Below are 25,856 nucleotides of genomic sequence, written 5' to 3' on the forward strand. Positions count from 1 at the left end.
TCTCAAAGTTTCTCACCTCAGACAACAACACTTTAAATACATCTTGCACACAAAATTTGCCTAAAGGAAAGTGAATGCAATTTAATTTTAAAAAACCCAACTATATAGAGCCAATAAAATTTAAAAAAATCAAATGCAAGTACAAATGATCACATCAGAAGAAATACTTATGTCAGTTTCTGCAGTATTCTGGTTTTAATTTTTTTTTGTTTGTTTGCTTTCTTGGGTTGGGTTTTTTAAAGGTAAGACAAGTTGCTCACAAAGCAATCACTAAGGTATGTATATAAAACAGGCTTTTTTCATTTGAGAAGTTAATTAAATAATTTAAAAGGGGAAAGTCTTTTAAAGGCTGTAACCTTTACACCTCACCAAAAAAAGGGTGCAAATTGTCACTCAATTTTACTAATACTGTGACCCTGGTTAATAAGAGTAATAATGTGTGTGAATATATGTACATCTATCTGAGAAAATACACACACACACATACACATATATATAAATTAATAAATATATAAATATATAGATACATGCACAAAAACTACTGTTGCAGGTGAATATTTTTAGTTCTTCTCACATTCCATGGCCTCCCTGTTACATCTACATTTTAAATGATGAAGGATGTCTTTGTGGTTGAGGTTGGCAGGGTACCCACATTCTATTCCCAGAAGACAAATTCCAGCAAGCCCTGAAGGCTGATGGGTCTTTTCTCTCAATCATAGAATGACTAGATTGTTTAGGAAGAGTTTTGTTTTTTTTTTAATACTTTCAGCATTTTGTAGAACTGGAAGAAAAAGCAATGATTTTTTTTTAAGCTTTGTACATTTGACACAATATTGACTTACACACACAAATAAAATGGCAGCAACAACTACAACCTACACACAAAGCATCACTTGTTTGATTCCTCACACTGAAGTTGTCCTCCACAGACATTTGGGCTTCCAAACCTGCTCCAAACACCCCAGATTCCACTGGGGACAGCACCACAAGCCCCAGACCTGTTTTGGGGAGATTCTATGAATTATGCTGAAAAAATACTGAAGATTGTAATCAGAACATTAATTATGTCATATCAATTTAAAAGATCAACCAATTGGATTCAACTTTCTCCAAGGCATGGAATAACCCAAGTTGGAAAAGACCTCAAAAGATCATCCAGACCAACCTTTCATGGAAGGGGAGCCTAGATGAGATTATCTAGCACCCTGCCCAGGCACATCTTGAAAACCTCCTGGAAAGACCAATTCCATACCTCAAATACCACATTTATATAGTGTTTGTTTTGATCACTATGTTAGAGTGCTGTACTGGGTAACAAAAGTCCAAAGGCTTTTGAGCTGACAGAAATCCCCCTGTGAGTGCCCAACCACTCCCTCCAGCTGTCAGCACCAGAGCAGCTTCTGAACAGGAACACGTCCCATAAACAGCAGGATCATCTGTTTTGAAGGTTGGAGACTGAAGTCTTGTTTCTTGGCAACATTCAGTAATTCAAAGCACATTCTTATGTGTTTCATAAAATGTCTTTTTCTTCCTTTTGTAGTACTTTTAAGCCTCTATGCATTTTCCAGTGAGAACAGGGCTGGTGGACAGGGGTCCCAGTCCCAAGGTTTGAGCTGGCTCCCCACATGGACCTGGGCAAAATTGTGCTTTGCTGTGGCAGGTCTAATGAGACCTGATAGACCTAATATAAGATCTAATAATACTTCCACTGATTTATCAGCAAGAATCACTCTTCCACACCAGGCTGTGCAGCCACATTTGCAAAATTCAGGAGTATCAACTTAGAACAAGCAGGTAAAACCACAGCTCCTCTTTATTTATCATGAAAAGGAAAAAACATTAATGGCTGTTCCAAAAACTTTACTGTTTGCATTTCTCCCCTCCTGGCTGTTCTTTGTTGATTTTTTAGACTACACTCTATTCAGAGGTACCACCTTTTAACAGAACATACAGTAACAAGTATTGTTCAGCGAAATTCTGATATAAAGATAATAAGATGGCATTAAATAAGGAAGCACCAAGAAACCTGAGAAATCATTTGGCTACAACACCAGCATTAGGTATGACAAACAGCAGCTTTGGATCTTGATCAACAAACAGCCAGTGGTTGAGGGCTTTGCAAACAACTCCAGAAAGGCTTTCAACCTTGTCCTTGTTGGATACCTCTGTAGAGCTCCTGCCAAAGATAATCCTCCTCTACAGCCCAGTAATATATTCCAAAAAGAGAATTTCATTTACTTTAGGATATGTTAATTACTATTTGTGTGTGTTATTAGCATCAATTTCTTAAGAATGCAAAAGTTGTCAGCTATTTTGGAAGAAAAAAAAGGAGGAATTGCAGCTACAAAATACTTCTGGGTTTATCCTCTCCTAGTACTTGAATTAAAACATTATGAGTGTGGCATAATATACCAGCTACAATGTCCTAAAATAGAATAAACATTTCCATCCATGTACAGCTCAAGATATTTGTTTCTCTAGGACCACTGCCTCTCTTGATTGCAAAGCAGCTTTTGAAAACAGATTTCTCAGTCCCTCAGTTTTCCACTCGAATGCTTCTGAAATATGCCCATTTAACAAGTTGCAGGAGGACCTTGGGGACCTCCTGCTGAAACTCTGATGGCACACAGACATTGTAATAAACTGGCTTCCACCTCAGCTAAAGCCTTTTTATGAAAGGTTTTTCCACACAGAATTCATTCCTTGTTGTTCAGAGTGTAACTACCTCTCTTCAGAGATTCAGTGCAGATTTCCACTGAAAGCTTATCAGCAGAGACTGCTTCTGGGAAAGGAATAAGAGAAATATATCTCACTTGAACTTTGCAGTGCAGCCTTTCACTGCCTTTGGAAGCTACGCTGTGAAGTCAGATTTTTGTGTAATGCACTGACAACATCTCAAGCATCAGTAGAAAAGGAGCTAATTTGGTTTGTTTGCTCTAGGGCAGGAAGAAAGGAAGCAGAAAGCATCTGGAAGAAGAAAATTAAACCCCTACAACTGCCTGGAAAATACCATTTTAAATGCTAGATTTCAAGGTCACGGAAGGAAGTGACCACTGACTGGACTATATTTAAATGCACTATGAAGCTCAATACTGTGCTTATTTTTAGGCAAGAATAATAACTATTGCCCTTTCTTCTGAACAAACTTATTCCTAACAGGCATCCTGTCCAAAGAGTCATCCAGGGCAACACCTAACACTGACAGGAGCACAATATGGGGCTATATGGCCGCCTACAGGAACACTTCTTTTCTTCCTACCACCAAAAAGATATTAGCAGTGCATTTCCAGGATGGGGTTTCCTTCCCCAGGTCCAATTCCAACATCTACTCCAGTCAATGATGGTCCAGATGTCCTGTCAGACTCTACATTACATCCCAGCTGAAAGGCAGTCCAGCCAGTGTCCCTCAGAATGTCTTAGCTTTACCCTGTGGTAATTTTAGCTGTGGTCTTCCACAGCTTGCCCAGACATGTGTTTCAGAACCATCCAGAGAAAACTGAGCTCCAGCAACATCCACTAGCTAACCTTTCTGAATCCATTCCACACTTGGGTTTTACAAAAATTAAGAGGTTTATCTAACTTAGTGCTACAGTTTGAGCTTCATGTACTGAAAGGACAAGCATAATGCTCTTGCATGATTATTGGATCACTGGGAGAAGAAAAGGCGATTCACATGCTCGAGGTTGAAACAAATGGAGGTGTCCAAGACAGAAAGGATTTTCTTTTCTTCCTTCCTTCCTGCACCAACATGAAAGTGCTTTGTGTGGTTGGTTTTCATCTTTTTATGTGTGGTCTCATTTCCAGGGCCACTTCAGAAAATTACCTAACAAATCCTTCCTGCTGGGAAAGTAAATTTCAGATTAAAAGGTGGCAGCAGTCTTGATTACTCCAGCCCCTTTCCTGCAGCACATCATGGTGGTGGGTTTTGGTTTCAGTGACACTCTGCTGAAGCTGTGACATGCTCTGGACTGTAGTGGGGTCCATTTCTGCCTATGGGGTGTAATAAATGTTCTGTAGATCCTTGTAGCATGAAACCTTTGGAGATGGCAACTACCAACGCTGACAGAGGAGCACCTCTTGGAAAGAACTGGCATCAGTCATGGAACAAAAAGCAAACACAGCACTTCAGGGATGTATGTCCAAGTTCCTGGCTCTCACAAACATCCCTGCACACACCCCACCAACACGCTCATGGCAACCAGTGCCACTGCACACAGAAATTTTGAGACATTCATTTTGTTGTCCTAAGCAACCACCAGATCAGCTTGTTCCTCCAGATGTAACCACAAACATTCAGCAGATTAAGCTAAGCTCTCTGGCCAATTTCATGTCTTTTTTTTTTTTTTTTAATTGAGGAAATGAGGTAACAGGACAATGCAGAGCAGTCCATATTGATCTTATCCCACTACTAAATTTCTTCAGTTTATGAAAATCACTAAGATGTAGTTTCTGTGTCAGCTACTCAGAAAGCTGTACAGCAAGTCAGTGCCTCTAATACATTACAAAACTAGCTGTAAAGTCATAAGCTTGATGCATGGCTTCAGCTACAGCAACATGCTCAAAACAAGGATTGCATCTGAATCTAGTATTTTGCAATTGCTATTTTAACAACCTGTTTTAAGTTGTCTTCAAGTCTTGCCAAACTGTAATGAGAAAGAGCAGAAATTTTCCAAAGCTGTGTCTGCCCAAAGAGGAACTATCTGAGAAAACTTCAGCCAAAATATTTAAGCCATTCCTAAAAATGTTGCAGAGAATATTTCTATATAAGAAACAATTTTCTGGTGAATTTTAGAGATGTCTACCTCTTCCTTGGGTTGGGTTTAAGAGTTATGACTTGGCAGGATAGACTGCATAAGGCAAACATTTCTGTTCTCCATACAAAAATGAACCGAAATTAAACTACTTTATACAGGGATGCTTACATTGAACAAGCACTGACTGCAAAACTGAGCTCCTTCAAATAAGGGGAGTGAAAATGTGGGAGATAATGTGGCCAGATTAACAAGGAAGCGGCTGTGGTATCTGAGAATATCTCAAAAGGAGCAAGGGATTGAGAGGTAGAGGACAAAATCTAATACTTGCTGGACAAGGAGACTGAAATTGAGTTCAGACATCCACAGAATGGAAGTTGGGATTAAGAAGCAGACATGAGGCAGGGACAGAGCAAAGTGGCTGAAGGCATAGGATGTGAGTGAGACAGCTTTAGTGAGAATGGGCAAAAGAGACTTCACATCCTGTCCACCTCCAGAAGATTAAACAGAATCAATTCCTCCTGAAGAAAGCAACAGCACTGGGTGAACTGACATTATGAGCAGGAGTCAACTAAGACTGAGACACCTAAGCTGAGGTGTCTCACCACAAATGCTTACATATAACCTAGTGTTTGAATTCCCAGAATAGAAAATAGATGTAAAGGGTGGCATTCAGTGGCTGAAACAGAGGTCCTTATTGCCATCTGAGACAACACAGCTGAGGGCACAAGGCTGACATCTGCCACAGCATCTACATGCGGCCTGCACTCTATGGGAAAACACTTCACTGATTTGCCTGGAGTCCTTTGGCAGAAAATATGTTACTGTTTGTGACTGACAAAGAATATCCTCTCCAGAGAGGGGACAGCAGCAGTATCCCAGTGTCAATGAGGAAAGCTGAAGGCCTGGCAGGGTACCTTAGCTCCAGTGGTAGCTTACAGGCTTATACATGGGCATCCTAATGGATCTGCAGAAAAGAACCCAATTGAAGTTGGACAAGCTACTGTGTCCAAACATTTCTCAGCTTTTGAGGCACTGACTTTGTAACCTTACCAATATTCTTTCAACACTTCTTGCATATTCTTATATAAAGGCCTTATATATGAATTTGGACTGGGGTAGCCAGATGCATCTGATGAAATTTAAACAAATCTTCTTTGATTTGTGATAGTCCATTAAACAGCACTAGGCATACATAATGCACAGCATGTTCTCTACAGATAGTTACCTTTGCCAACTAAAGCAACCCCAGAGATGGTTTTCCTAACCACTAAAGACAAATATGCTTAAACAAATGGTTTATGAAATCCAATAGCAAGGCACTGAGAGCAAGGCCAGTCTAGTTTGAGTTCTCTGCCTCCTGTTTATCTCTCCTTGAGGAATTCAAACTGAGAAGTCCTTGTGTAACTCGTGAAGACCAAAGAGGAAGCTCAAAGCACTGTGAAAAGGTTAGTGAAGACAACAACTGGAAACAGATACATGCTTTGCACTATGTTAATCATGAACAGTTTTTGTTTGAAATCTCAAACACAAGATCAAGCAGTTCAGGCCCCAAATCTGATGTGGATATTTGGCAATCACCAACCTGTGTGCAAAAGAATAAAGAAAACCCTGCTCTTTGTCCTGCTGTTAGAGCTGTTTACTTTCTGGCATGAGTTTGCAGTTCCTGAGGTCTTAGAATAAGGTCTGTAACCACAGAGCTGCAAAAGTTTGAGAACTGTACCAGACCTTGGGCCAGCAGTTCAACAAACAACTACAAAAGAAGAATTCAGATCTTCAAAGAGAAAGAGGAAGGAAATCAGCTGTCAGCTAGCTTAAAAAAAAAAAAAAAAAAAAAGATGCAGATGATTTATTGCTTACCAGCTTACCTAAGAAAAAATCCCAACAACTACGAGCCTGTGAGACACCGAACACATAATGTTTAAATTTCTCATTTAAAAAAAAAAAAAAAGGCCATACAGAGAAAACTAAGTACAAATAAACTTCCTTGGGAAAGCAGCATCGGCGTGGGCAGTAAAGAAGTTGTTGAAGTGGAACAATGTGGCAAACCTGACATTGATTGGATTTAAGCCTCTAATCACTTTCCCTTGCACACGAGTCTCATATCTGTTGTTAACTTTAATGAGACTTATGTGCCAAGTCTGCAAGGAGAATTGGTCCTTAACTCTCCTCGCTGCCAAACTGTTTCATTAGGAAGCATTTCCATGTCTTCCTGTTGAAGTTTCAGTCGGCAGTACTGACACAGACGCAGTGCTGGTGACGAGGAATTCTCCTCAGATCTGGGAGCTGTGGTGAGAGAAGGGCTCGGGTAGATCCAACACTTGTGCCAACAAGTGGGACTAAAGATCTAAAGCTTGTTACCTCCTGCTTGCCTCTGCAGTGCTTCTGGAGGAATGTCTTTCTCTGCTTTTCCTTCCTTAGTTTCTAAAAAGGAGAAGCATTTGTCACTATCTCCTCAGTGGAGCTATTTGGAGGATGAATTAGGACGTGTTTGTAGAACTTGGGGCGTGAGAAGTTTTATTTGAATGTTACTCCTTATTAACCCCACCAGCATTTCTCTGAACTTTGATGGTAATCTTTGGCCTACAAATATTGTATGTGACTCCACAGAAATGAATACCAGGTGAGCAGCTTCAGCACGTTTTGCAGTGGCTTAATGAGTATGTTTATAGCAATGATCTTATAAACCCAGAGTAATTGAACAACAAGCCACAAATCAGTTGCAGCCTGGAAAATCCTAATTTGAGGCCACTTTCTGCCTCCATCTGCATAACGTTTTAAATTTGTTGCTTTTCATTTTAATGTTAATTTACCCTGTGTGTTTCAAAGACTACTTCAGCCTGTTGGCAGCTCAGGAATGGGAGCAGACCTGCTGCTCCTTGGCAGCAGGTGAATGCCTTGGCCCTTGAAGGGCTGTCCAGATTCATGTTTCCCCAGCAGCTGGCAGTTCAGCCAGGCCTCTTTGCTGCAGAGCTTTTCTGGGGGGAAATTCCTAGCTTATTTTCAAACTGAATAGCATTTTGGCTTCAGACTTTCCTTCTGCTCCCAGCACCCTGAGGGTTTGTCTGCTGGGCTCCCTTGGCACCAGAATTCAGATCTTTTTGCCTTGAAGGTGGCATTATTTAGGAATTATTCCAAAAGCTTTCAACCATGTAGGATAAACAAAGAGAACCAAATTACCATTTTAAGGTGTTGAGGTACTACAGGCAGGTAGGATGAGTTTCCCAGAGTTGTTCTTAGTTGCTATAGTTTATACAAATATTCATTTAGTTTTATGTAATACTATTTGTGGTCCAAAATATTCATGAATATCATTAGGGAAACATGACCTGTGAAGTTTGCTGTTGTTGGCAATGTAATGCAGACTCTAGGTTGCTATTGATATTAATATATGATATTTGTTAGCAAATAGTATTTATGCTGTGGGTCATTTTGGGCTTTCTTGGCTTCTTCACTAGCAAAGCTCAATGTCATTTGGGATAACAGTAAGAACCGAATTCTCTAAACTAACTCTGCACTCTTTCAAACTGAAAATGCAATTCCTGTGAGTTGAGCTGGTGACAGCTCTTCAGCAAAAACATGTATTTTGTTTTTCATTAATTACAATGCTCTAAGATCTCCTAAGTGAAACATATTGAGTTATATGTGGGCTGTCAATCATGTTTGCCTTTGCTCATGCTGCATTCCTGCATAAAAAAATAAGCTAAATTATAGATTGTCACTTCCTTTAGTAGCTCTTACAAGAAATGTGCACATCTCAGTTGCTCAACCTCTGGCCAGTAATGATGCCTATAAAGCTTTACATGGGTGTCTGACGTGTTTTTCTCAGCTTGTTTTTGTGGATGTGGATGGTAACTTTAGAATTTTGCCTTGTTTTTCTCATATACATCTTTACTGGGGTGTTTGGCTTACTTCAGCCCCTGAAGAACAAAATTTTATCTTTATATAGGCTTGATCTACATGGCAACAACACTCACACTGCGAAGAGATGTAATCATGCTGGAATATGTGCATTTTAGGATGTGTTTGGGGTAAATTGTATCCTGTATGTGAAACTAGAGTGTGAGCCTAAGAGATGGCGAACAGATATCTAATGAAGATGAAGATTAAAGACTGTGTTTTATACGTGTGTTAGTTGGCCAAGCAAAATTATGAAAAGGCAGAAATAAGAGGGGGCAAAAAAAGCAGCAACTAGAAAGGCAGGTAAATGAGTTATTACCAAAAATCAGCCAGCTGAATTGACTGCAGTGTATCAATAGTTCAGCTAAATAAAATGAAGTACTCCCAAAAGTTACACAATTTAGTAAACTTCAGTGCATCATAACCAGATGAAGCTGTTTTTTACATATCCACTGCTGGTTAAGGCAAGAATGGCATTGCTGAGATAACTTTGTTTCATATCTGAAAAAATTCCTGTATGATGCTGCTTGGAGACATCTGCTTTTGCACTGGGAGAAAAACTATGTGCTTGCAAATGGAGTAACCTAGAAGAGATGCTCCCAAAGTAACAATACAATGCATTAAATAACTGGGAAATAATATTAAAAATTTTTGAAAAAATAAAAGATTATTCTTTACTATTCTTTTATGAGTTTGTAAAAACCATGATAGATTTATAAGACAATTGAAATATGGGAGGGGAGGGAAAAAAAAGGAGAGAAGAGAAGAAAATCAAAGAAAGTTTCTTCCTGTTTTATCTTGGGATGCCATACTTCTCTCTTCTCTTGCCTGCTTACTTATCTCATCTTGTTCCTTCAGTGAAAGCAACAAATCAAAAAGTTTTGTGGTTATAAGAAATAGCAATTAGCAAAGAAATAGCAAGAATATCAAAGTCAGTTGAAATATATTAGTAAGTGGTTTTGGGATGACACAGTGGCATTATCCTTGGGATATTGTGGATTTTTTTTCCCCAAGGGCATCTGTGCATTCCCACTTAGAGGATCTGGTGTGGAGCTGTGAACTTCTTAGTGAAATGTTGTACAGCTACAAGACTGTGCCTAAAAAGCTGAGGTTGCTGAGATGGCTTTGATTTAACCTTTCTGTGTGTGTGATAGAAATCAAGGTTCCCCGAGTGTGGAGAAGGTCACAGTGCTCACTGTGAGAGCTTGGGCTGTGTCGACTCCTGAAGAAGCACCTAATGCTGCTCAGTGTGATGGGCTGGGGACAGGGGTTGGGACAGGCTGCCCTTTAGTGCCTCTGTGAAGGTCCACACATCCCATCCCTGCTGAAAAAAAAAAAACCCCAAAAACCTGTGTCCCCTTGAAGAGGAAAATTCCAACTTCAGCAGGTTAGAGAAAGAAGGGAGACAACACCTAAAATGAAGCAGGGAGCAGCTGGCTATTAGCCAGGCTGCTAAAAGGGAGAACTTCTCCAGGATGAGTCAGTGACATGAAACTGCAAAAAAAACCCCAAATGTATCCAAATGGGTACATTAGGAGATTTGTCAGACAGGCAATTTAGGCAATTTTCCCACTCCATAATATTTCTGTGAGTCTAATTTTAGATCTTGTTTGTCCAGACCATCTTCAAAACACAGTGCTCCAAAATGGAGCAGTGAAGAGAATCAGAGGAGGATTATCACATTGGTCTATGTGCTGATAGAACTGGGGTTTCCAGACTAGGAAAGAGAAGACAAGAAATAAACATGTCAGTGGTTGGTCAAATACTCTTCATGGTCACTAAGGCAAGAACAAAGATAAATTAACTTAATTAGTAGGAAGTAAGATTTAGGTTGGTCAGCAGGAATAATTTCCTGTCAATATGACCACAAAGTTCAAGAGACAGCCAAGGGATGCTGAAGAACCTGCTGCTTTGGGAGGTGGTAGATCTTTCTAGTTGAATTGCAGTGAAAAATCAAAACTTTACAATTCTGACAGATTTGTAAGTCACGGTATGTATTTTTTATTACAGCGCTGGGCACACGCTAGGATTTCCCTTTAATGGGCATGTGCACCTCTGAAAACTCTCGATCCTTTTTTATTACTCTAGCTAATTTACATATTCATAGATTCCATAATAGGTTTATGCATATTTATTCTTTTGATTTTCTGTTACACTTACAGCTAGTTACACTTGTACTTGGTTTTTGTCAGAAAGTACAGAGAGAACTCTTGGGTCACTCTGCGCTGTCTGTTTCAAAGTCTGAGGAGTCTTTTTTATCTCTTATCTCTTTAGCTTGGAAATTTGCATTCTTTGTCTTTAGCTGGGGCAGCTTTGCTAGTGCTGCAGTTACTAGACTAAACAGCATATTTTACTTATGTTGGCAAAGTCAAAGCGGCACATTTCACTTAAATTTAAATGGATTTCTTACTCTGTTGAATTTTTACTCTGTCTCATTCCCCCCTTTCTCTGATGGTAAGTAAATTTTTTTACTTAATGCAAATTCTTACATTTGACTTACTAGGCACAAGCTAGGTACAAAGCTTCTATCAAAAAGCTTAGATGGTCTGATAGTCTTGGAGGCTGCATCTAAGTTTTTTCTAAGCATCCCACATACTACACTTTCATGGAAAGGCTTGTTTTGGATAAGGGATAAGGGAATTTGCAGCATTATCTCCTCTTCCCATCTGGATTCAGCAGAGGCAGAGCTTCACCTGAACATCTGTGTGTGCAGGGCCAGGATGGGAGAGCTGGTTATGGAAGCACCATCTGCTGCTTTAGCAGGCACTCCCTCTTTTCATTCATCCTGCTGGATGTTTGTGACCTACCTGCCATCCACGGCCTCAGTCCAGCCCAGCTGCACCTATCCTGCTTTAATGCAAGAGCCTGGAGTGAGTGGTCTCCTAGGATCCAGAATGGGAAGCCACCTTCCAGAGGATGTGTCACAACAATGGGGCTGAAGATCTTGGCTTTGATTTCATAAAGGCTGAATCCATTTCAGTTGTTTTCTCCCACTACAGACAATCATGAACTATCTGATGATTCCCAGCAGGAATGAAATATAGTTCTGTAACATCAGATCTGGTTTCCTTCACCCCATATAACAAATGGAAAGAAAAAGATATATTTGAATAGTCGTGATTTTAAGAGCCCTCTCACATGCTGCAGTCTTCAATATATTCTTACATGAGCAAAATTTGTAATAATTTTTTTTTGCCTTTCATTCAGTGCTTAAATATTTAATTTGTGGTACCAAAGAACATTCCACAAACAGGACTCTGTGCAAAGTCTATAGTTTTCAATAAATAACATAATAAAGAAAATAACCCCTGAAGCACATGAGCTAACACGTACATACTGACAGCCATTCTTGTTCCTTCAAACACATCAAATCCACTTTCCCTGTGCACTCAGAACTTCAGGTGAGATTTGTGGACAGAAGGGGCTGGGACATCCTCTGCTCCCACAGTGAATGAGCAAGGTGCTCATTCAACACCTTTGTGTCTCAATTCCTCTTGTTTGGCACCAGAAGAAACATGGCATTATTTTAGCAGAAACTGTACTTTCCCTCCAGCAAGACCCAGGGATCACCCGAAGGAAAGAGAGCTCCAGAAAAAGTGCAAAGTTCAACTCACAAACAGGTCAAGTAGATTTTCTGATCAGATCTCTTTTTCATGCTATATTTACACAGCAAAATGCTCCAACCAGGCTAAGATCCTACCCAGGCTGTTCATCAAACACTTCAGCTACCTCTAAGCATTCTTGCAAAACCCAAAAGCACTTTCCATTTCATTTAGTAAGAACACAGAACAAAGAGTGTCCATAAAGTCAATCATAGGCTCAAGAGCAAAAAGCTTCCTGACTCATGAATGTTCCTCAGCCAACACACCCTTCTTCACCTTCTCACGGGTATGGATGGAACTGGCTGAAGACTGGAGCTGGAAGAGGTGAACTGGCTTTGGCTGCACTGTAACACCAAGTCCCAGCACTGTCCTTATGGATTTTCCTTCACACATTGGGTAACATTGAGGAAAGCCCTGCTCTACCAAAGTGGGCTTGCTGGGAAAACATTTATATAACAAAGAATTTCTGAGAGTGCAAGGGTGAAATATGATCCTGGCATAGTACGACATTTAATAATTAAGCAAGTTTTGGAGTTTCGAGATACAGAAACACTTCCCTGATTAGTATCAAAGTAGTAAACACTGTCTTCAAAAGGGTTTTGTTACAAATGTAGAAGTGAGGAAAGAGAATTCAAAGCAGCCAAAAATGTAAAGCTTTCATTTCAACACACTTCTTTATTCCTTTTGTTTTAGCTGGAGAAACACAGGCACGGTACAATGCCCAACCAGCCATGCAGCAACCTGTCCAATTTATAGCAGTGCTTGGCAATTTAAGATTTTCCTTCAGGTGCTGACAGTCATGATGCAGAAGAAAAGCCACATGACTGATTACAGCCTGCACTCTCTGAAAAGACAAAATAAAAGAGAAATAGAAAAAAAAAAAATATCCCTGTTTGGCTGTCATTTGGGAGCTAGACAGAGAGATTATATTGTTATATGTCCATCTTTCTGTCCCTGACGAAAGCATTCCTCAAATAAGGAAAGGCCATTGTGGTGACAGGTCAGAGCTGGCAGTCAGGACAGCAGGACATGCTTCCTTTGGCCTCCAGTTCCCAAATATCAGGTGCAGATTTTAACACTCAGGTCACCAATGGTGGATCCCAGAAGTGGTACTGAGCCCATGGTCATCTTCTCATTTAGAAATGCAGCCTTATTTCAACCAAACAAATGTAGATTCATTGATTCCTAATTTTGGTCATCTCTTGATTAGCAGTTATTTTCTTAAAGTAGTTCTTGGGTACTTCACTAAGCCTAATGCATTCATTTGCTCTCAACTATACTTCTGTAAAAAAACCACATTACTTCAGAAAAGTTAGAAAACTGGGTAAAGCCTTCTGTCCCTTTTTGGGGGGAGGAGAACAAAAACCAGGTTTACAGTCTGAAACTTCCTGTACCAAATTTGAAATTTTAAAATATGGGTCAAATTTGCAGTGTAAGGAGATTAATTATTCTTTAAAAACACAATCTGTTTTCCTAAAGTTATCCTTTACTGCATTATACAAGTAACCAGCCCAATTGCACAAGGGATGCTGAAAAAAAGAGAAAAAAATTTCACCACAGCCACAGAGACTGACAACTGTTGGAAGCAGGTTACCAGACATAACTGACAAATTATTTCACCTGCTATTGCAAATCCTGCATTCCTAAGTACTTTAGACAAACCTCTTAATCCACCACTTGAAACAATTCCCAGGCTGAAGCATCCAAATCAAAGTAATATAAAGTTAACCCTCAACAAAGAAAGCTCATGGCTTTACAAAGACGCGCTCTACAGCAAATTTAGCTTGAGTCAGATACTTGCAAATTAATCAAACCTGGCTGAACTGCAAAGGCAGAGGTTTTCCTTTAATGGAATAACTAAAAGGAAATGAACAGTTAAAAAAATATTAAGATAAAAATCACACAAATTAAGAAGCCACAAAGAAACAAGCACTGTCAGCTGGTTATTTTTAACAAAACCCAAACCACCAAGGTATTGCTATAAGGTAAAAAAGGTAACTCATTAAACTGACAATAAAAATAGATTAATACAGCCAGAAAGTTTTCCTTAACTGTTTTAAAATTAAAATATGTGTATATAAACCAGGTCAACAGCAATTCTACTTGTGAATTAAGATAATGTTGTGAATTATAAAATCTTCCCAGATGTAGGTTACAATTCCTCAGTCCTGGCAAGCTGTATTATCAGGCCATCAGGTCAGGAATTAAGAATTGCCTCTGTCACTGATATATCTTCTGACTTTTATTAAAGCAAAGCAAAAATCTAGCTTTCAGTCCTGTGTAAATACAGAATATAAAGCCAAAATGCACTGAAAAGACAACCTGTGTACTATCATCTGATAATTTATAGTCTGTGTTTGACAAGGATTTACTAATGCTTATTTAAGCAGATCTGTGCATGATTCAAGATCATAAAACAATTCAGTGGGGAAAGAATTTCTAAGTCTTTAGACCCACCTCTTACTGAAAGTAGAGTCAACAGGGAACTTCAACCAGGGCGCACAGGGCTTTGGCCAGCCTTGTCTTGAAAACCTCCAAATATTCATAATCTTTAAGATCTGAAAGAAGCAACTCCTTTCAAAATTACACATGAGTTCTTGTCTCAAAACAGTGGGTTTGTGTGATAATCCTCTAATTGCCTCTGACATGGAAGCATTTTATTACTGTACTGAACATATTTTCATATCACCTTCTCTCTTTTACTTCAGCAGGCTCAAGACACACCTTCAGTCTTAAAAACCCCAGATGTTGCATTGATGATAGAGTGACGTTCTGGGCATATGTAAGCTGGAAATGGAATTTCCTCAGGTTTCAGTAGAGTGGTCACTGGCTAGTGGACCCCAAATATGCAGAGAAAAATCCCCAAACTGAAATTTTTACAAGGAATTATTAGGGTTGATAATTTTATTCATTTTAATGGGACAAACTGTATTTTCAGCCACCTATCAGTTTCTTAATCAGCAGATGAGCCTAAAAGGCATTTCTGTAAGATCTAAAGCAGGACTGTGAGATCAGAGAAGAGTTCAGGTTGGAAGGGAAGGACATAAATCTTTGTCCCAAACATCAAGCTTTAAACGTGGTTAGCTATAAGGTCAGACAAAGGGTTTAACAGAAGACTACCCCCAAAGCTTCAAAGTGACTCTATAAACACCAAATATCTCAGAAAAATGGGGGGAAAAAAGGTTTTTAATTCAATCTCATCTCAGGTTTTGGAAAACACAATTTGGAACATTTAGTTTTGGTTACAAAGGAAAACAGACATTATTGGGTGGATAGTGAATTGTTTTGGTGTTATATAAGACATTGGTTAAAAATCCATGTGACTTCAAAGGGAGATTACACAAGATTATAGACCTAGGGTGAAATTCTGGCTCTGATTAAAATCACTGGCAAAAATCCCATTGCCTTGACCACTGCCAGGATTCTGCCTCTAACATGCCCTTGTTTTACCAGACAAAGCCACACATGTACTACACAAAGCCAGATGTACCTTACAAATGCATCTCTCTGCAACAATTAAATTTGGAAAACTTTTTTTATCTCCTCTAGAGCTGTGTAGGGACTTTTCTTATTTTTAAGATAGTCTCTCTTCTATTGTAGATTTTTCTTTCTATACAAACTAGGAAGATTGAATCTAAACAAAAACAATGGAACTCTCTGGAGAAAAAAAGCTGTGACATGGATTTTTCTGTTCTTTTTGAAGCTGTGGCTTAGAAATAGCATGGAATACAGAAACTTTCCTCCCACTTCACTGCCTTTCCCACTACTGGTGAAGCTGGAGTAACCATGGTCCAACTCCAGTAGTGGCACAAGGCTGGTATCCTGCCACACAGGAGCTTGCAGAGCATCCTTTAGAAAAGCACCCTGAGACAGGGCAGACCTGATCCAGAAATCCAGATCCTGAGTGCTGAGGTGGGAATATTGCTTACACTGGCATTTCATCTGCATATCCACATTCTCCCTTTAAACATCCACCTGCCTGTACCACAAGAGATGCTGCCAGGGGAACAACTTCATGACTGAAAAAAACCCAGAACAGTCTAAAAGCAACAACTGGAGTGTTCCACGTGCCACAGATAATGTTTCACATGGAGACTGGCAGCCCAAAGGCAGTCAGATTAGAAGTAAATTCTGATCCTGATTTTTACAGCATTTCCTCGTTCCCCCAGACAAATCCTGCCTGACTGTTCCAGGGTGCCCTGCACCAGCAAGTTAATGAGCATGAGGCCAACACCTCTGCAAGTGATCAACACAGCAGCAGAGAGCCAGGCAGGCACCTTCCATGCTGTGTGACAGGAAACCACCTGCAGAGTCAGTGCACAGCTGCAAACACACATGCACAGCCCTCTTGGATGCCTGCTCTTCCCAGCAGGTACAGAGGTTATGTATTATCATATATTCTCCCTTGCCAGGTAAACCCAAGGCATCCTGCCTTATTCTGGCAAAAGGCATTGTTGGAATCCATCCCAACAGCATTTGTTTCCTTCATGCTTTCAACACAGCCCTGCTCTTTAGCAAAAGGTTTCCCCAAATAAAAAATGAGCCTAATGCTCATTTACAGCAGAAATGTTGACACAGTTAACTGAGTAATGCTGGCAGAGGCCTCTGAAAATATAAATCACTATAGTGTTGAATTATTAATCTTGATTATTTTTGCTTATGCAGTGCTTTGGGTTAGGGCTCACAAAGGCAAGAGGAGATTAATTATAACTTGTCCCAAAAGCAAAATAGGAGGACATGGAAAACCCTCAATTTTGCTCTTATGCAAAATCACAGTCACTTAGAGCAGCCTGAAGATGCTGAGATCACTGAGCTCTCTAGGCAGTGGCCAAGGGTGCCTCCAGTGAGCACGAGCACTCAGCCACAAGAAAGGAATCAGTCAGTTCCTGCCTCTCAGCAGCATGGACCAGCTTCCCAAATGTATCAAATGCCCCTTCTCAGACTGGCCCAGTGACAGACCTTCACATGTACACAACTGAAAAGCATCAACTTAGGAAAGAACCTCTTCCCAAAACCACAACCCTGCATTTTGTCATAAAGTTTGCTTTTTGTCGTCTGCTTCTGTCAGGAACTTAACAACAGAATTTAAATTGCTGTTGCTGTGTTAAGAGAAAATATCAAAGTCTTCAGAGCAAGTTTTAAATGCAAGCAGGGTACCCTTCTGTGCCCAGTGTAAACACTGCACAACTGCTGCACTGCTGGGCCCTGGAAGGAGCAGGAGAGGCAGCTGTGGCTGCAGGGCAATGGGTGCTTTATTGTGTGTGTTCTGAACTGATATGGAAAATCCAAGTTGTCTGTGAAATGACACCCCTTGTAATACTGGATATGTATAGAACACAGAATGTGAAATACAGGCAGCACTGGTGTTGCTTTTTGAGAAGTTAACTCTCTGGTTTCTCCAAAAGGCCTGGAGGATCCACAGGTTGTTTTTTTTTTTCCTTCCCAAAACAATCAAATCATGGACTTAAATCTGTCACAGGCAACTTGCACTATGAACACTACTCTCCAAAAGTATTGACGTCCTTGCACATGCATTGCCCAAACTAGTGAAAGAGCTGAATAACAAAAAATTAACCCACTGCTGGCAACAAAGTCAGTAATTTTTTACCTTGATCATTTCTCCCTAAGGAAGGCAGCACTGCCCTTTAGAGAACCTCAATACAAAGATTATCAAAGCAGTTTAGATACCTCTGCAAGTGAGACTCTGGCCCCTGGAAAAGCAGAATAAGGTAATTTCTTCAGAGTATGGGGATATTAGCTCAGACCTCTTTGGCTGAACACACTGCATGTGCTAGTCAGAATTAAAATGCTTGATTCAACCACTATCTCTTTATTTGGATCCAAATGTTCATAAAAACAGCAGGGATTTTTTGTTTTTAATCTTGCTGCAGATGGAAATTTCCATACTACAGTTCTGCAATGACTGTAAACAAGAGGTTTCAACACCATCAGATCTTAACCTTTTATAAGAAGAGTGGCTGAATATTCTGTAGGGAGGGAGATCAGGGCAATCCAACAAAGGCTTTGTGCAAAAAGGAGGAACTGAGACTGAAAGCTACAATTCTGCTGCTCTCCATTTTTAAAGTCTAAAGAAGACAAGGCAAAAGGCAGGGGAAGGGGATGGAAAGGAAAAAAAAAATAAAAGGTCACTAATTTCACAGAACTTAAAACTTTATTGTTAAAGTCTGCATCCACTCCTTAATGCAATATTATATATTAGTTTTCATCTGAGAAAGTAAACAAGTCATAGGAGAAAAGCCTCTACAAATGCTACAGGATTCCTCCCTCTCCCACACCTCCTAGTTCAAGACACTTCATAGACACTTTCCAGCACTGGTTGACTTTGATTTTGAGCCATGACATCCAAAGCATGACATATTTGGTGTTTTTTCATTAACTTGAGGAATGAACAGGGACAGAGTTTGCTTCCTAGAATAAAACCTTTCTCAACCACACTCTCAAGCTGCTCTAAGGGATAAGCAGCAATGCTGAGCTTCCATGTCCATGCTCCACATCCCTCCAATTTGTTGCACATCCTGGAGATGCAGTGGCTCTGCTTCTGTCACACTTTTAACAGATCATGTTTTCACATGTACACAGGAAAGCACAGGATTTCTGCACTTCCAACCCTTGTGCTCTGCACAGCAGTTGATTTTAAGCTACTTCACAATTTGCCTCAATCTTCAGGGATTGAATGTCTAAAGGGTGTATTTATATAAGCAGGCCTAAGTTATCTAAAGAACAATTTGTCCCTGCCACACCTCTCCATGGAAGAAGCCAGGCAGATTAACTTTGTTTTCCCTCCAAGGAAGAATAAAGTAAAATAATAATAAAATATTTTTTTTAAAAAACCCAATATACAAACACCTAACAAGTTTCATGGTGATTTGGGGTTAAATCCCAAATATTAGGTCTTCCTTAAGGCTTAAATTATAAATCAAGTGCAAAACTGCCAAAACCTTGCGTCATATCTAGCAAACACAGACACATATTTCAAGTGCAGAAAGAACATTTCAAACCCTTGAAACACAACCAATCTGTTTAACAAACCCACATTCTCCAAGCAGAGATGTTCTGGTTCATGACTTCTGAACTTTGTACAGAGAAGTGACCCAGCCTTGTGCAAAGTTGTCTCCACTGGAGAGGACTTCCCCCAAAGTCTCATTTGGCCATTCCCACCTTTCATAAGACTTACCAGACTCATTTACTGACTTGTTTATCAGGTTCTTTTCACAAAATACTCCAGCTATGCTGTTACAGGAGTCTGAACAAAACCAAATGTTTAAACTTCCTTCCATCCCATTTTGGCCAACAAGGGCATATCATTTGCTCCCTATAGTTTCCTATCCACTAATTAAACAGTGCACCTCATCTGCATTGCACCACTAACCATGCAAACCCAATCAACCACCTGTCACACTTGTCAATTGAACTCTATGATCACAGCACCATAAAAACCAGCTGTTACAATGTCCGTTCAAAATTAGATTAATCTTCTTCCTTATGGTTGTTTTTGGGTTTTGGTGATGGTGGTGTTTTTTTTTTTTGTTGTTGTTGTTTGTTTTTCTTAAACCTAACAGGAGGGATCTGGAAAGCCTGGTTCTTTCTGAGCACCAGTCCCTTGAACTCCTTGTTCAAGACTGCACCCAATGTATAGTTTTTGATTAATATATACTTTTTACTTACTTTTGAGTTCTGCATATCATACTGGGCTTGGTTTTACTAACCTGGCAGCAATACCTATAAGTTAAATTTTGTATTTTTTTAGCATTAACAGGGATAGCTTTGGAGACTATTTTTGTTTTTTTAAAAACCAACAAAAACAGTGCCACATGGAAAAATGGCTACTTTCATACACTTGTGAGAAGTGACTATGGTTTGCTGCTGAATTATTGCATAGATTGGAAAACACAGCTCCAAGAAAAGATCTGTAATTGTTTAGTGGTTGGGCTGCTGGCAGAATTCCCTGCCTGGGGCTGTTTTTATAAATAGGCCTGAGGACAAACAAACAAGCTACTAATAACAAGTCGACTATTATGTTTTGAAGCAGCCCTGCTTTGTGTTGTCCAGCACACAAGAAGCTCAGATGGCAAATATAGCAAAATCCATGGCAAGAAGTAAGGATAGATCATGCCCATGTCAAAATTTCAGTCTGCTAAAATAAACTTAATCTGGGGGAAATATCAAAGTACACAAGGCTATGAACACTACGTGTATGGCTGTGCTGTGTCAGATCTCCATTTCCAGTATTAGCAGGTATCATTAGGAAATGAGGTAAAATGGCTCAGTAACAACCATCACCTACTCCAGAAAATCTGGTGAATTCTTCAAGTCAGCTGGTCTTGCTTTTTCCACGAGTTCTTTTCATCATGTCCTACTCAGAACAACATCAACGATCTGGACACTATTTAGAATATCCTGTTTGACTCTGAAAAAGTTCTCAGGTTTATCAGAAACACAAAGGTATCTCATCACAGCCTTTACAGGAAGCTTCTCATTCCACAGATAATCTGGTAGCTACTTGTCTAAGAGCAAAGGTCAGATTTTCTGCCACCTCTACTTCAGACTGTTCGTCTAATCTCATCACACTGCAACATTTTTTTCTTTCTTTTAATGTTTTCTGAAGGTAATTTAGGATTCCCAGCTGAACACTCAAACTCATTTACTGGTTCTGCACTATCTTCCCTTGAAAAATACATTCTCTCTTGGATAGCATTCTCTGCTATTTCATATACTTCTTTCTGTTTCAGGAAATAATTACATCAATAGAGGATATTTTCTACCTTTGGTGTTGGAAGCTTATTTGTTACCAATCAAATGCAAGCCAGAGGAGTTTATATGGGAACAGCCCATCCTGATACAGTAACTCTTCCAAAGAGCGCAGCTAAAGTAAAATAGCTTGGAAGAAGGTGAGAAAAATTAGGGCCCTTACCTTTTATATTTCTCTCCTGATCTTATGGATCTTATCTCTGTTACATGGAGGATGATCTTCACCAGCCTCTATCAGGCTTCCTTCACATAGACATCACAACTTTTCTGACTGCTGCCCATCTTCTCTCCTAAGCTTCTTCTTGGAGTGGCTTACTTTTTCTTTCCATAACTGTTTTGATTTTCCTTTCTTTTGTCTTTTGTATCCTCCTTGGAGAGCGCTCTTTATCCCTAGGACCCTCCTCAAAGACTTAGCAGCTCTCTTATCTCTTTCTTGATGTCATTCAGCATTAGCAGCTTAGCCTTCGAAAACAAATCCTCTTTTTTTGCTGATAAGAAGAGCCACTTACGCTCTTCCTTCCCCTGCGTTTTCTCTCTTTGGAGGGAAGATCTCTCCAGTTCTAACGCCACTCCATGTGGTGACGCAGGCAAGAACACGAAGTCCAGTGGACCATGTGTAATTGCTACCGAGGTGAGCACTTTCCCGCTAATACCCAGAAACGACGGAGTCAGCACGGATTAAGGCAACAACGAAGCGCTCAGCATTTCTGGCAGCACACTGACGCATTTCAGGGTGCGTGCTGCAGCCCCAGGGGAAGCAGCAGTAACATCACCAGGACACATGAAAGGACTCTAGGTAGTGCTAAAAACAAAACCAAGCCAAACTAATGCATTTTCACAGAAGAAAACATTTTTTTCCCCCCCCCAGAAGAAGAGTTCTATCTGGCTGGTAGAATATTGGTCCTAACAGAAGCAGAGCAGAAAGAAGAGCTGGTAGGAATAACAGGCAGGAGCAGCAGCTGGTTTCTCTCCAGAATCACCAGCCACACAGACACAGTTCCCTTGGCACAGCAAATGCCCTCCCTGACAGTGCCCTCGTAAATCAGCTTCACTGCCACCAGATGAATTTGTACTTGGTCGAATTTTGTAAGGTTCAGAGTCTGCAACACAAAACTATCACAGCTTTCAGCAAAGCTTAACTTCTCCCACCTCCATAGGATGGTAATGGGGTGGAGAGACAAATTCCCTCTCCAGGGAATCTTGGCAGATGAGCCAAAGGGAATGCCAGGCCAGGGGCTGGGCAGGACCTGCTCCCTGGATAAATGGACTACTACAGGGCTGTTCATCCAGCAATTTTGCCACAAGCACTAAACCCACAAGAAAAAACCCTAAACTTTACTAAAGCTTAAGCATTACCAAATCAATTATCTAAACATTTCACTAGTAAGTATACATACATGCAAACAGCTTTGTTCCTGAAATCCTGCTGTTTCTCAGCAGGTATTTAACAGCACAAGAAAACCTTCAGAGCACCTACTTACACAAGAGGGGATGAAAATTACATTCTTTTTCAGCTTTAACAAATCCAGTTGTTTCTGCAAGTTTCTGCTGCCCTGCTGTACCACAGCTGTTCCACTGTCAGCTTTAGCCAATTGTAAGTCATCAGTTTTCAGCACACAATGCAGCTGAAAGCCAATTCTGCTGGTAGCACTGTTGGAAATGAATTATTTGCCCAGATCTTGTATTAACCTTTTATTTCCCTTGAATATTACCACTGAAAAAGGACAGCTCACACCCTTTTAAGAGACCTGAGAAAAGAGATAGTAAAAATAAAACTTTAAAAAAAATTAAGGAGATAGGTCAGGGAAACGGGGAATAAAAAATATAAAGTGTAGCATAAAAAAAAAAAGGAAACAAAACTTTAAAAATTATTCCAAGCATTATCGGCATCTCCAGTCAGCTGAAGAAGACTCTGAAAAAGAATCCCAGCAACTTCTACTTTACATGAGCTCAGTTTCTTTCAAAAAGTATGCACCCCATCAATAAAATAAGTGTGAATAAGTGTGGAAAGCAGGTTACCTTGAACAGAGGGAGACAAAGTGTAAGCAGGTTTAGCTCCAAAGGTCATGTTGTTTTAGTCAAACCACCCAACATCTACTCCATCCACTTGCTCTAGTCACACTCTCTACTGTAAATTTAAAGCTCTAGACAGCTACTCCTGCACAAAACTGATCTATTTTCATTCACAGTTCTGCAGCAAGAGGTCTACAGGCTATAAAACCTGTAGCTACACAAATACTTAGAAAACAACTCCTGTCTTAGAGGGCAGTAATTCAACAAAAATGACAGGTGTTCCCTTATGGTATAAATTTTTTCAAGCTAAGTTTTAGCTAAAATTAAGATTTAAAAGGAAAATTTAGAAAAACATAATATGGAATCACAAAGATCTGTCACTGTCACTATGACCATGAAATCTGGAAGGGTCTTCTGGTCTGTCTTATACCATCTCTGTGAGACTCTGCCCAACTTTGGCCTAGCAATAAACCAGGCAGCTGTGGGAGACATCTCAATTTCTTACTAAATTCTGCCAAGATTTAGTTTGCACCCAGAAAACCCTTGTTACCCCCTTTACATCCTCTTGCTGTTTTTCTTTGCCACTCAAGTGTCAGCTAACATTGCTGAGAAAAAGAGGAAAGCTCTTGTGCTCTCTCTTGCTGGCATGCCGGGCATCTTGGAGGACAACAAGGAATTTCAAGTCCCCAGTGCAAAGAGTAGGAATAATCTTTCCATGGAACAACTTCCTGAAACCTGGGTAAACAACAACAGTGTGTTAAGCTAAGCCAGGCACCTTGGTGATGATACCAACATACTGGGCTCACTCCCTAAGAGAAACATGAGGATCTCTCATGAAAAGGACTGGACAATCTGAACAAGTGGAGGAACAGAAATCAGGTTAATTTAATCAATTTAATTTAATTATTTTAGTTTAGTCCTTAATTCCTAATTTATGTATTCAATGACTATAATTTTGTCTAAAACTTGAGCACTCAACAGCTGGATAGAGACAAACTGAAATGCACCTGTCTGAAAAGGTTAACTGGGAGCTGTCATGGTAATGTTGCTATGGATAAAGCACAGATGAGAACAGGCATCAGGAGGCCTCCAGAACAGATAAAAAGCTTTAATCCCATATTGATATATATAACCAGTATGAAAGCTCATCTGGAATAATGTGTACAGTTCTGGTCATCTGCTCAGGGAAGGTTAATTCAGCTGGCAACAGGTGCACCAGCAGGCTGTTTTGATGATGACAGGAACAGAGATTCTCTCTCGTGGGACGTGACTGAAGGAGCTTGGCTTGCTGGGTTCTGCAGTTGACAGCTGATAGTGTGTGTGATCCTTCTCCTCAGTTACATAAGGTGCATAAACACCAACAAGGGAGAAGAGATAAAGGACACTTTGTGGGTGCAATTAGAAAATGGAAAATTATTGTGCATAAATTGAGGTTGGAAATTAGGAAGGGAAAAAAGAGTGACGTTCTGGAGGAAAGCTCTAATGAGAGCAAGAAACATCACCACTTTGCAAACTGATGAAGTTTATGGCAGGGAAGATATGATGGCACTGCCTAAAGGGTTTTCCTACAGGAGGTAGGAAATAAATTGTAAGTTAAAGAAGCCTCCTTCTTGCTTTATGCAACCCCTAGAGCAAGAAGGGAAAAAAAGAATAATTATTTCCAGCATTTTTTTCTAGACTCAAGAAATTCTGATCCTCATGTTGAGACCCAATAACTGATTGATCTCCAGAAGGAAATCAGCTCTGATGTCTAATGACTGAAAGATGAGGAAAGGCTGCAGACATGGGAAAGGAGTCATTCTAGGTATAATGTGAGGGTCAACATAAAAATATATGATGATTCAGAAAGGCTAATTCTGAACTGTTTTCCAAATCTAGAAAGAGTCTGGTACACAACCTGTGGCTACATTCTACGCCAGAATGTGACCTTTTCCATGTTCAGAGAGTGATAACCATCTTCTTTGGCTACACCTGCATCAAAACATACCAGATGTGTCAGAAGAAATCCTTGCTCCCTGATGCCATGGTTCCGGTCCTTCTCAAAAGCCTCAGATCAGATGTGCCCCAAGGATTATATGCAAAAAATACACATGGAAATATGGGTGTGTGCAGGCACACCCACCTACACATGGGATACTGCTCATAAAAATGTACCATCTGCTTATTTAAGAGTTTCAAATGTTCCAAGTTTTGATGAAGAACTGTATAATGACTCCAAATGGGAATCAAGAGGATACTACCTATGCAAACTAACCAACAAGCAGAAATTATCTTTGTAACCTACTGAACAGCCTGGGAAAACAAACAAGCAAGCAAACACTGTTTCTGTGAATCTGAAAGAAATTTCTTTCTAACAGATTTGAAAAAAAAAAGCCCAGAAAGAGGAAGGAAGAGCTTTAAAAGTGAAATTACAAGTAAACAAGGACAGAGAAAGAAAAGCAAAAAAACAGCTTCCTGAAAATGGATGGGAAAGGCCACCTAGAAATGCACAGCACTGGAATTTCCAGCATTTGACCAGCCACCACCACAGTCCCAACTTTCACCTGTCTCAGCCACCTGGACAATTTCTTTTATCACAATTAGAAAAAACAGACCCTCACTGGGGGAGTTCTGAACGGATTTGTCACCATCCCTGCAGGTTCCAAGCACAGTTCCCATGGTGAGTTCCCTTCGCAGCACAGGCTCCTCCTCAGCTCTCCCCAGGGCTCAGGGAGCACACGGCTCTCCAGAGGCTTCAGCTGCTGCAACTCTGGGACTTTGCTGACCTGCCTTTTAAAATAGTGGGAGTAGCTTCCGCTGCTGCCCCAGCAGTGCTTTTAGG

General features: G+C 40.1%; 1 protein-coding gene and 1 long non-coding RNA gene across 4 annotated transcripts in view; both read right to left on the minus strand.

Moving 5' to 3' along the window:
* Positions 1-25,856, minus strand: part of PRKAG2 (protein kinase AMP-activated non-catalytic subunit gamma 2) — a 241,939-nt gene that overhangs the window by 166,287 nt on the left and 49,796 nt on the right. Inside the window, exons 1-2 of one of the 3 annotated variants that reach the window (XM_053963353.1) lie at positions 11,459-11,526; positions 7,113-7,175 (exon numbers count right to left, since the gene is read on the minus strand). The exons of the other annotated variants lie outside the window; for them this stretch is intronic. The gene's annotated coding sequence lies outside the window, so the exon portion shown is untranslated. Of the gene's footprint in view, positions 1-7,112; positions 7,176-11,458; positions 11,527-25,856 lie in introns of those variants that run through there. 3 annotated transcript variants of the gene reach the window in all.
* On the minus strand, positions 10,213-11,429 carry LOC128799192 (uncharacterized). Its single transcript, XR_008434662.1, has 2 exons — positions 11,345-11,429; positions 10,213-10,368 (listed from the first exon to the last, which is right to left on the minus strand). It is a non-coding gene; the product is annotated as an uncharacterized LOC128799192 (long non-coding RNA).

Source organism: Vidua chalybeata, chromosome 1 (genome assembly GCF_026979565.1).
Source record: "Vidua chalybeata isolate OUT-0048 chromosome 1, bVidCha1 merged haplotype, whole genome shotgun sequence".
NCBI classification, from domain to species: domain Eukaryota; kingdom Metazoa; phylum Chordata; class Aves; order Passeriformes; family Viduidae; genus Vidua; species Vidua chalybeata.